This window comes from Hypanus sabinus, chromosome 25 (assembly GCF_030144855.1).
Source record: "Hypanus sabinus isolate sHypSab1 chromosome 25, sHypSab1.hap1, whole genome shotgun sequence".
NCBI lineage: Eukaryota > Metazoa > Chordata > Chondrichthyes > Myliobatiformes > Dasyatidae > Hypanus > Hypanus sabinus.
In genome coordinates this window covers 48,528,100-48,541,491 of record NC_082730.1, presented here as the reverse complement: position 1 = coordinate 48,541,491, position 13,392 = coordinate 48,528,100, and positions in this window count along the sequence as shown.

The following is a 13,392-nucleotide window of genomic DNA, read 5'->3' as shown; positions in this document are numbered from 1 at the left end:
CGCCATCAAAGCCAAGCTGCCTCCTTACCACTGCCATTGGATGGAGGGACAGTAGCCTTAGATCCTGCACCATGAACAGTTATTACCCTTTAACTATCACGATCCTGAACTCAACAGTAACTCCGCAACCTATGGACCCACATTCAAGGACTCTCCAACTCATGTTATATATTATTACCATTTTTTTCTATATTTGTACAATTTGTCTTGCTTTGCACATCGGTTATTTGTTCCTCTTTGTTTATGTTTAGCTTTTAGTTGATTCTTTGTATTTGTTTGTATCTGCTATGAATGCGTGCAAGAAAATGAATCTCGGGGTAGTATAGGGTGACATATAGGTACTTTGATAATAAATTTACTTTGAACTTTGATAAAAGGGGAGAAGGTAATGAGGTATTTAAGGAGGGTAATGATTTAAAAATGGCCTTTGGGTGCTGCAAGAGCAGAAAAGGAATTTGGAGCATGTGCTGATCTTTCAGAGTATGATGAGAGATTGAACAGCTGCAGAAGTTTCAGTTGTAGAAGTGTGTTTGAGTTATGTGAAGGGTTGTGGAAGAAGGAAATGTTGAGACAACATAATAGAAGCAAGAGAAGAAAGCTGTGGAAGGTGAAAGAAAAATAGCAGAGCAAAACAGGGAGTTAGGTACACAAAAACAACTTCTATTAAAGAAGGAGACCCGATGAAGCCAGCTTACGACCAAGCGTGTGCTCCCTGACAATTAACGATAACTGTGTAAATTCATGTGGATAGGTGACCTTTTGCATTAGTTGTAATACAGGGTTCTGTTGAGACAATATATCTTGCTTTAATTTTAATGGGACATTATTGGCTGGAATACTAAGTGTAAATGACCGGAAACAACTTGTCTCTGAATGCGAACAAAACGAAAGAGATGGTTATTGACTTCAGGAGAGCACGGAGTGACCACTCCCCACTGAACATTGATGGCTCCTCCGTTAAGAGCACCAAATTTCTTGGTGTTCACCTGGCGGAGAATCTCACCTGGTTCCTCAACACCAGGTCCATAGCCAAGAAAGCCCAGCAGTGTCTCTACTTTCTGCGAAGGCTGAGGAAAGTCCATCTCCCACCCCCATCCTCACCACATTCTACAGAAGATGTATCGAGAGTATCCTGAGCAGCTGCATTACTATCTGGTTTGGAATCTGCACCATCTCGGATCACAAGTCCCTGCAGCAGATAGTGAGATCAGCTGAGAAGATCATCGGGGTCTCTCTCCCTGCTATTACAGACATTTACACTACATGCTGCATCCGCAAAGCTAACAGCATTATGAAGGACCCCATGCACCCCTCACACAAACTCTTCTCCCTCCTGCCGTCTGGCAAAAGGTACCAAAGCATTCAGGCTCTCACGACCAGACTGTGCAACAGTTTCTTCCCCCAAGCCATCAGACTCCTCAATACCCAGTCTAGACTGATATCTACATCATTCATTATTATATTGAAATTGTCCTCTACTGTGTCTATTGTCTTGTTTATTATTAATTAATTAATTAATGTACTGCCCTGCACCATTTTGTGCTTTTTTATGTAGTCCTGTGCAGGTCTGTCGTCTAGTGTAGTTTTTGTGTTGTTTTACGTAGCCTAGTGTAGTTTTGTGTTGTTTCATGTCGCACCATGGTCCTGGGGGAACGTTGTTTCATTTTTACTGTGTACTGTACCAGCAGTTTATGGTTGAAATGACAATAAAAAGCGACTTGACTTGAAATAATTTGGGAGCATATTAAATGACACGAGGTATGCATGTGGATAAGGGAAAGACGATTCTCTGAATTTCATTGTACAAATTGTGCTGCACCAAGAAGTATTTAAAATACAGGGAGGAGCAATAGACCCGAGACCAACTGATGCGAAAATGTCCACAATGGTTAGGAACCCTACTTGTTCATGCAGAGCCTGTTACTAATGCAGCAATGTTAGGATTTCATCTGGGAAATCCAGGAATAAGTAAAGTTTGAATGTTACAGAACATGATTATGCCATTGGATGAACAGTCAATTAGATTTTGGACAAATGGGGGAAATAGAAGGAAACACAGGAATTGAAACAAAACATTATACTCAACAAGACCAAAAAAAGTGGTGATATAGAGTTGGAGAGCAGGAGTATATATAAAACTTGCATTTGTGGACATTTGGCCCTGAACTTTCAAAACCTTTTCAATCCACATACCTGTCTAACTGCCTTTTAAAAATTGTTATTGTACCTGCCTTAACGACTTCCTCTGGTCAATCATTCTACAGAGTGTCACAAATAAAGTGGCCCTCTTAAAACTTTCTGCTCTCACCTTAAACCTATGCCCTCGAATTCTTGATACCACAACTGGAAAAAAGACTGAATGCATTCACTCTGTCTGTATACACCTCAAAAAGATTATTTCTCAGCCTTCTCTGCTCTAAGGAAAAAAAAGTCTTCACCTTATAACTCAGTCCCTCAAGTGCTGGCAGCATATTGTAAGTGTTTTCTGCCCTCTTTTCAGTTTGATAAGATTTTGCCTATGATAGGGAGACCTAATATTCCAAGTGCACACTCACCAGTGTCTGTACAACATCACCATGACCTCACAACTTTTATTCTCGATGCCCTGACTTTAGTATCTTTAGTGAACCGTATACTTTTTCCAAGGTTACTCTGTTCTACACCACTTTGCAGGGCTCTGCCATTCATTGTGAAAGTCCAACCTGGATTTGACTTCCCACAATGCAATGACTCACTCTTACCTAAATTAAACTCCATTGTTCAGAATGCCACCTATTTGCATGCCCACTAACCATGCTCTGTACCTCCTTATCCACCACATTGATATGGGTGACAAACAGCAAAGGGAACAGCTCTGATCTCTGAGGCACATCACTACTCACAAGCCTCCGGTCTGAAAAACAAACTTTCACCATTACCTTCTGGTTTCTACCATAAGCCAAATGTGTATCCAGTTAGTATTGGATAATGATAATCTAATGATTTCATGCAATCTAACTTTCTAGTGTAGCTGATCACATGGAACCTTATCAAAAGTTGATATAAACCATGTATATTAAGGGAAAAGGAGTAATTGTAGAGAAAAAAAGGACACCTCAGAGACCAAAGGGGACATATTTGTGCAGAACCGCAGGAAACAGGCAAGGTCCTTAATGAATATTTCTCCTCTAATTTTAGCATGGAAAAAGAAATGAAAACTTCAGAACTAGGAAATATAAATGGGGAGATCTTGTAAATAGACTGCATGACAGGGGAAGTGTTGGATGACAGATCACCAGGACCTGACCAGGTATATGAGAAGAGCTTACAGGAGCTCCAGCTGAGATATTTCTATTGTCCATAGTCATGAGTGAAGTTCCAATAGACTGGAGGGTAGCAAACATTGTGCCTTAATTTAAGAAGGGCAGTAAGGAAAAACCTAAGCATGATAGACCAATAAATCTAACATCTGTTGCAAGGAGCTTACTGGAGAGGGTGCAGAGGGACAAGATAAGCATACATCTGGAAAGACAGTGGTTGGTTAGGGGTAGTCAGTTACTCTTTTCCCCTTAATGAACTTAATTAATCTCCTTGGATTTATTTTAATCTTCTCTGCCAAAGATTCAAGATTCAACAGTGTTTAACATCATTTCTGGTGCACATGCCCTTTTTTTTGCCTTCCTGATTTCTTCTTGACTACATTTCTGCACTCTCATACTCCTCCAGCAGCCGATTCCTGATCTGGGGCCTCAATATCCCTCATCATCCACACTCCATACTCCTAATAGTCTTGCCCTTCACTCTACCGAGATCATTCAGGCCTTGAGCTCTCACCATCTCACCTTTAAAGGTTTCCCACTTACCTGTGGTGCTTTTGCCTGCAAATAACCTACTCCAATTAACTCTAGCAAGCTCCTGATTCATACCGTGGAAACCACCTTATACCTGTGGCCAGTCCCGTCCTTTTCCATTACTATTTTAAAACTATAACCATATAATAACCATATAACAATCACAGCACGGAAACAGGCCATCTCGGCCCTCCTAGTCCGTGCCGAACTCTTAATCTCACCTAGTCCCACCTACCCGCACTCAGCCCATGGTCACCATGGTCACTGGTCCCAAAGTACTTCCCCACTGTCAATTCAGGCAGTGGACCTGCCCTATTACCCGTAAGCTCTGCGCTCTTCCTCGAAGGACACTGTATAAAAATTGCCCAAGGAAAATTTTCTGAATTCATTTAATAAATTCCACCCCACCTAAGCATGGCAGTCCCAGTATATGTTAAGAAAGTTAAAATCCTCCACTGTGACAACCTATTACTCTTAGAACTTTGCAAAATCTCCCTGCAGTACAACAACAACAATGTGGTCATCGCCTTCTTATATCTCAGCTCACCCATAACACCTCTCTGGATGAGCCATCAGTAATCTTATTTTTGACCACACTATAAGGTTCCTCTTAATCAAAAAATCTCCCTCCCCTCTTTCCTCTGCCTCTCTCTCACCTATAGTACTTGTACTATGGAACATTAAGCTGCCAGTCTGGCCTTTTACTAAGCACACTCAAACCAAACAGCTTTGTCGTAAAATTAGAAATCATTGCTTGCGGAAGAAAATTGAAAAACAGTGTGTTCTGCAGGATAAGCAAGAAAAATCGTGTCTTCTCTGGGGAAAGGAATGTATGACTGGGATTCATTCGTGCAAAGTGAACTTGATGCAGGCCTCTGCCCAACACAAACACAACTGAGGGAGAATATCAGGAGTAGAGATAAAAAAGTGGTCCAGCAGAAGTCTGAAAATGCCACAGGGACAAGGGGTTTTAACACCTCTTGAAACATACTTAAACTACTGATTTGGACCAAGAAGAACCATATGGATCATGGACAAACCGACTGATTTAAAGGTATGAAGACCATAAGACATAGGAGCAGAATTAGGCCATTCGGTCTACCACGTCTGCTCCACCATTCCATCATTGCTGATTTATAATCCCTCTCAATCCCATTCTCCTGTCTTCTCTCCTGTCTTTGATGTCCTGACTAACCAAGAAACTATCAACATCCACTTTAAATTTACTCAGTGACTTGTCCTCCAAAGCCATCAGTGGCAAGGAATTCCATAGGTTCGTCACCCTCTGGCTAAAGAAATTCCTTCTCATTTCTGTTCTAAATGGACGTCCCTCTAGTCATAGACTCCCCAACTGTCGGAAGCATCCTCTCCACATCCACTCTGTCTAGGCCTTTCAATATTTGATAGCTTTCAATGAGATCTCCCCTCATTCTTCTAACTGAGTACAAGCACAGAGCTCTTCGTACATTGATCCTTACATTCCTGGAACCATTCTCATGAACCACCTTCAATGCCAGCAGATAACTGGCTTTCTCAGACAACTGGCCTAAAACTGCTCCCAATACTCCATGTGTGCCTTATAAAGACTCAGCATCACATCTTTGCTCTTATATACTGGTCCTTTCAAAATGAATGCAGACATTGTACTTGCTTTCCTCACCACCAACTCAATCTGCAAGCTAATCTTTAGGGAATCCTACACAAGGACTCCCAAGTCCCAGTGCAACTCAGATTTTTACATTACTTCTGCCAAAGTACATGACCATACACTTACCAAAACATTCTCCCAATCTGTCAAGTCCTTCTATAAACGCCCCTCTTCTCAACATGACCTGCTCCTTCACCTCTCATTGTATCATCTGCAAACTTTGCCACAAAGCCATCAATTTCATTGTCCAAATCATTGACATCTAACGTGAAAACAAGAAGTCCTAATACCAACCCTTGCAAACACCACTTGTCACTAGCAGTCAACCAGAATAGGCCCCCATTGTTCCAACTGTTTGCCTGCTGCCAGTCAACCAATCTTATCCATGCTAGTATGTTTCCTGTGATGCCATGTGTTGTTGTCTTGTTAAGTAGTCTCATGTGTGGCATCTTGTCAAAGGCCTTCTGAAAATCCAAGTAAACAACACCCATTGACTCACCTTTGTCTATCCTGCCTGTTATTTTCTCAAAGAACTCCAACTGATTTGTCAGGCAAAATTTCCCATAAGGAAACCATGCTGACTTCGGTCTATTTTATCACACGCCTCCAAGTACCCCTAAACCTCATCCTTAATAATGGATTCCAACATCTTCCCAACACTGAAGCTAGGTGAACTGGCTTATAATTTCCTTTCTTATACCTCCCTCTGTTCTCTTTTTTGTAATTTATGTTTTTTATTGAAGTTCATCATCAAACAAACATTTCTATGAGATCTATTTCAGACATTGTACATATATATCATAATCATATATGTCACAAATCTCCACAAAGTGTTTATCTGAGGTATACACTTATAGAAAAGAGTGGAGAAAAAACACAAGCAAAAGGAAAAAATTATGTACAAGTAGGGAGTGATCTTTTTTACAACATATTCATTGATTTGTGAGAATAAAATCAGGCCTATGAGGCATTCTGTAGTTAAACTATTTTTCCCAGTATGAATCAAATTGTTCCAGCTTATGATTAACAGATGCTGTTATCTTCTCCATTTGTAAATGTCCATTGTAATTTCCATCCATGCATTTAAAGTTGGGCTCTCCTGTGATAACCATTTCCTAGTAAGAGTCTTTTTCCCAGCCACCAACAGTATATTCATTAAATATTTATCTCTTTTCAACAATTCTTGAGGTATATATCCAAAATATATGGTCTTGCTTTCTAAGGGTATTTCACATTTAAAGATGTCTTGTCGGGCATTGTGTATCCCCCTCCAATAGTCTTTGATAACAGGGCAGTCCCAAAAAATATGATAATGATTTTCATTTTGATTTCCACAATTTCTCCAGCAAACTGGGAAATTACTATCATAATGGGATTTCTGAGAGGGTGTAATAAAATATCTTATCAAGTTTTTCCATCCAAACTCCCTCCATTTCTGTGAACTTGTACACTTCCATTGATAGCTCCATATTATTGTCCATTCTTCCTCAGATATAATTATCCCTCCTTCCTTCTCCCATTTTGTTTTAATGTATGAAGTTGAATGTGTTTTAAGATTTGACAACCCCTTATACATGCTTGAAATGATTCTACTACCGTTATCTGAATTATATGCTTTTCTAAATAGCTCGATCAAGCATATACTTGCCTTGGTTATATTTTTAAGCATCTTATTAACATATTGTTACATCTGTAAATATCAATAAAAATCTTGTTTTTCTAATAAGTGTTTCTCTTTAAGCATTTCAAAACTGAACAGTGTTCCTTCTTTCATTATGTTGCAAAGAACTGTTATTCCTTTAGCTGTCTTGTCCTTAAATCTAGCATCCAATCAATTTGTTGTAAAATCCGAGTCATATGCACACCATTTAAGAATTGCAATATCTCCCTCTAGATTATATTCTTTTATAGTAGTTTTCCATGTTTTAAGAGACAATTTCACCCATGGGTTATCAATAGTATTTATGTACCTTTGCAGGTTGTTATCAGCCAAAATTGCTTGTATGGGGATGGGAAGTACCCGCTCCTCAATGTTTTTCCATTGAGCATCATATGATGGGTTGCACCAACATATCACAGCTCTCAACTGTGCTGCAAAATAATAATCTCTAAGAGGAGGTAGGCCCCATCCCTCATTTTCCTTTGCTAATTGCAAAGTTTTGAGACGAACTCTAGGCCCTTTACCCTGCCAAATATACCTTGATAACATCTTGTTCCATTCATTGAATTGATTTTGATTAATCTCTATTGCTAGGGTCTGAAAGAGATATAACATCCTGGGCAGTATATTCATTTTAATAGACTCAATCCTTGAACTGAGACTGAAAAAAGGAATCAGGTTCCATCTTGCCATATCTTCCTTAATTTTTTTATATAAAGGCTGATAATTACATTCTGATAATTTTGCCAAATCTTTTGGCATAATGATGTCCAAATATTTGAAAGACTCTGTTTGCCATGCCCAGGGATATCTACTTTCAATTTTTCTTGGTGGGCTATAGTAATATGAAAGTAATTGGACTTTATCTATGTTGTTCTTGTATCCTGATAATTGACCATATTGTTCAAAGGATTGCATCAATTTAGATAAGATGTTTGTTGGTTGCCCTAGATAGATCAAAATGTCATTCGCGTAACAAGCCAATTTATGCTCTGTCCCTTTAATAGTAATTCCCTTGATTTCTTCATTTTGTCTGATGTATTGAGCTAATGGTTCCAGATATAACGTGAAGAGTAGCAGTGACCATGCACAACCCTGTCTCGTGCCCCTTTCTAAGGTAAGACTATTTGATAAATACCCATTGATTTTAATCCCAGCAGCAGGGTTGTCATGTAGTGTCTGTATAGTTTTAATAATTGTGTCTTGGAAATCAAATCTATGTAAAACTCAGTAAAGAAAATTCCAGTTAACCGAATCAAATGCCTTTTCAGCATCCACGTTTATCACTATTGCTTCGATTTTATTTTTTTGTATATGATCCATAATGTGAAGTGTCCTTCGTACATTGTCTTGTGTTTGGCGTTGTCGTATAAAACCTGTCTGATCGTTACGTATCAGTATGGGTAGAAACTCCTCTAATCGTTTGGCCATGATGGCGGTAAATAATCTATAATCTACATTAAGAACGGATATTGGTCTAAGTGACCCGCATTCCATTTTGTCCTTGCCTTCTTTTGGTATAGCTGAGATTATCGCTTCCTTCCAACTGGGTGGCATTTGTGCCTTTTTTAGAGCCCAGTTCAGTGTGGGGAGTAAAACAGGAATTATTTTTTCATTTTTAAAGAAGAATTTAATCATTTTTAAATTCTTTGTACCACTCTGCCGTATACCCATCTGATCCTGGTGACTTGCTTAAGTTAAGCCTACTAATTGCAGCTTTTAATTCAACTTCAGTTATGTCAGCACTCATCATTCTATTTTGTTCTTTGCTTAATGTGGGTAACTCTAGAGAATTCAAGAAGGTGTAAGTTTGGGTAATGCTTCCCCCTGGAACTTTGGAATATAGAGTTTTGTAAAACACTTCAAAAGCTTCTTGAATTTCACTTAGCTTATTTTTTATCATTTTCATTCTTGAGTCCCTAATTCTATGAATTGTATTTTATGCTATCTTTTTTTTTCAGTTTCCATGCCAGTATTTTCATAGACTTTGATCCACTTTCATAATGTCTCTGTTTCAGAAACATTAAATTTTTCCTGATTGCTTGTGTAGCCAAACTATTAATTTCATTCCTAATTTTTAAAATTTCCCCTAATGTATCCTGTGCCAAATTCAATTTGTGTTTTTTCTCTAGTTCCTTCAGCCTAATTTGTAATTCCTCTAATGTTTTATTCCTTATTTTTTTCTTATATGAAGATATCGCTATAATTTTCCCTCTTAAGTCAGCCTTCAGAGTATCCCATAAAATGAGAGGTGAAACCTCTCCATTATCATTAAATTCTAAGTAGAGACCAATTTCTTTTTTTATTTGTTCCTTAAAGAACGGGTCATTGAGTAGACTTGAATGTAGTTTCCAAATAGTATTCTTTGGTTGTAGGTCAAAATCAACAGATAAATATATAGGTGCATGGTCACTTACATCTATTGTCCCAATTTCACATGTGTTTATTTTGTCTTTGTCTTTTTCAAAAGTTATGAAATAGTCTATTCTTGTATATACAGAATGGGGAGCATCCCCATTCCCTTCTGTCGGGGAAAAGGTTCCTCCATATATCAATTAAACCAACATTCTCAAATAGTGTATCAACTTTCTGATGTAAGGATTTTGTTTCATAGGTTTTTCTTTTGGAAGAGTCTAAGTTTGGTTGTAATTGTAAATTTAAGTCTCCCCAACATATCAGGACACATTCTGTTTCCGCTACCATAATATCAGTAATTTTCTGAAAGAAACCAATATCACTTCCTGGGGGTGCGTATATATTCAATAGAGTAACTGAATTTCTGTCTATATTCCCCCTTACCAGAATATATCTGCCCTCTTTATCTCCCATTTCGAACACTTTTTCAAAATTTAGCTTACTTGAGATAAGAGTAGCAACTCCTCTCCTATGTCCTGATTTATATGAGGAGAAAAACAAATTAGACAAGCCCATTCTCTTTAGTTTTCTATGCTCATTATCACTTAACCATATAACCATATAACAATTACAGCACAGAAACAGGCCATCTCGGTCCTTCTAGTCCATGCTGAACGCTTACTCTCACCTGATCCCACTGACCCGCACTCAGCCCATAGCCCTCCATTTCTTTCCTGTCCATATACCTATCCAATTTTACTTTAAATGACAATACCGAACCTGCCTCTACCACTTCTACTGGAAGCTCGTTCCACACAGCTACCACTCTCTGAGTAAAGAAGTTCTTCCTCGTGTTACCCCTAAACTTTTGCCCCCTAACTTTCAACTCATGTCCTCTTGTTTGAATCTCCCCTACTCTCAATGGAGGAAGCCTATCCACTTCAACTCTATCTATCCCCCTCATAATTTTAAATACCTCTAAGTCCCCACTGAACCTTCTACGCTGCAAAGAATAAAGACCTAACTTGTTCAATCTTTCCCTGTAACTTAGGTGCTGAAACCCAGGTAACATTCTAATAAATCTCCTCTGTACTCTCTTTATTTTGTTGACATCTTTCCTATAATGAGTTTCCTGTAAATATACCACATGGGCTTGTTCTTTTTTCATTTTGGATAAAATTCTATTCCATTTGATTGGATTTAATAGCCATTAGCATTAAAAGAAATGAATTTTACTTTGTCCTTAGCCATCTGTATTTATCTGTCAATGTATCATTGAAATTAGCAGAATAAAACTTGATCGATCTTCTCCCTGAACAAATAAGAACCAAAAAGCACAAATAATAACAAAAATAGCAACAAATGTGTGATTCCAAGGCTGAGATCTCTAGTAGATAGATAGATAGATAGATACTTTATTCATCCCCACGGGGAAATTCAACATTTTTCCAGTGTCCCATACACTTATTGTAGCAAAACTAATTACATACAGTATTTAACTCAGTATAAATATGATATGCATCTAAAATCACCCTCCCAAAAAGCATTAACAAATAGCTTTTAAAAAGTTCTTAAATAGTTTACTGAAGTGCATTGAGTGGTAACTTAAGCTCAGTCCTAACCCCGGCACTTTAACATGTCTTGCCCCTGGTGGTTGAATTGTAGAGCCGAGTGGCGTTGGGGAGTAATGATCTCTTCATCCTGTCTGAGGAGCATTGCATTGACAGCAACCTGCCACTGAAGCTGCTTCTTTGTCTCTGGATGGTGCTGTGCAGAGGATGTTCAGGGTTTTCCATGATTGACCGTAGCCTACTCAGCGCCCTCTGCTCTGCCACCGATGTCATACTCTCCAGTTCTGTGCCCACGACAGAGCCCGCCTTCCTTACCAGCTTATTAAGACGTGAGGCGTCCCTCTTCTTAATGCTGCCTCCCCAGCACGCCACCACAAAGAAGAGGGCGCTCTCCACAACTGACCGATAGAATATCTTCAGCATCTCACTACAAACATTGAATGACGCCAGCCTTCTGAGGAAGTAGATGACCCTGCGTTGAGCTAGAGGAAATGTCTAGCTGTGGGGGATAACCCCTCCTACTTGTGAGTTGAGGGCCCCCATTGCAGTATTCATAAAAGTCAGTGAACAAATTGATTACACAGAAAAGATTTCCCTGTGTACTCCTCCTATATTTATATATGCACACACACCCACACACACACAAATATATATATACACATATATATATATATATATATATATATATATATTACATACATACACATATATGTACACATATATATATATTCTCATTTTGGTGGAGAAAAAGGAGTAAGTGAGCGAATAAAGAATAACAACTAAGTAATATAAAATCCACATTATAATAAGTATTTCTCGAGATAGGTATATCACCATCTACTTTTACTTCCGTTTAGCTTCCCAACATTTGTAAAGTTAGCCAAACTTTATGGCTCTTCTGGAGGGGGTGAGGACTGTCTTTGGAAAACTCCCGGTCTCTTTTTGATATGTTTCTCTCGGCCTCCTCCCGTCTCCTGCCTTCTCGATTCTCGCACTATTTCCCAAGCAGAGCAGGATAATTCCTCTGCCAGGCTTTCCCTCGGTTTGATCACGCTGATGGGCAACCCTCTGGCCTTCATGTCTGTAGTCGCCTCTTCCACTGTCTGGTACAACTGCGACCCATCTTCATAAAACACTCGAAGTTTAGCAGGGTATGGAGTTTGAAATCTAATCTTTCCTTGCTTTAATATTCACTTTACTTCAAAGTATTCTTTACCTTTCTGTAGGACCACGGTGGGAGGGGGGTAATCTTGGTCAAAATATATTAATTTATCGTCTAAAAACACCTTACGAGCCCTCCGCTCCTTCGGGAACCTTGTACGTCTTGATAGTTTTCCGCCATGATCTTCCCTCCAGGTCAAGCAGTTTACCTTCTTGTTGATTTAATATTTTTATTGTCTTACTTAGTATCCATTCCACGTTTTGAACGCGATCTTCCACCTTCTGAATTCGAGTCTCTGCCACCGCTATTTTTTGATTGACGGCAAGCTCTGACTTAATATCATGTAGCTACTGTTTTATATCTTTCTGGAACTTCCTTATCTCTTTCAAAATGTCGATCATATTCGCCGTTTCGCCTGAACGAGGCCCAGCGTCCGCCTCGCTAGCACGCAGCCGGGTAAGAGAGCTGCTCGCTGCACTCCTCTCGGCCGTAGGCTCCACTGTGTCACTTTTTAAATTTCCATTCTTTTTCCCCATTCTTGCCCCTCTTATTAGTTCAAATACTTTCGAAAAATACTATACTTGATGGGTTAACGGGGCTTAATACGTGGTTTTCGGGAGGAGCTAGTGACTTAAGCTGCCATTTTCGACGATAATGTCACCGGAAAGTGGAGTGACATTTGCAATTTTCCATTCCACCAGAACCCTTCCAGAATCTACTGATTCTTGAAAGATCATTGCCAATGCCTCCACAATGTCTTAGCTATCTCTTTCAGAACCCCAGCGTGTAGTTCATGTGGTCCAGGTGACTTTATCTATCTTCAGACCTTTCAGCTTCCCAAGCTCCTTCTCCCTCGTAATACCATCTGCACTCACATTTTCCCCCGACACTCTTGAACTTCCGGCATACACTTGTATCTTCCACAGTGAAGTCTGATGCAAAATACTTATTCAGTTCATCTGCCATTTTGTTGTCCCCAATTACTATTCTCCAGTTATTTTCCATTGGTCCAATTGTCACTCTTGCCTCTCTTTTACTCTTCGCATAATTAAAAAGTTTTTTAGTATCCTCTTTGATATTATTGGCTAGCTTACCTTCATATGTCATTTTTACTCTCACAGTTTTTTTAGTTACTTTCTGCTGATTTTTGTAAGCTTCCCAGTCCG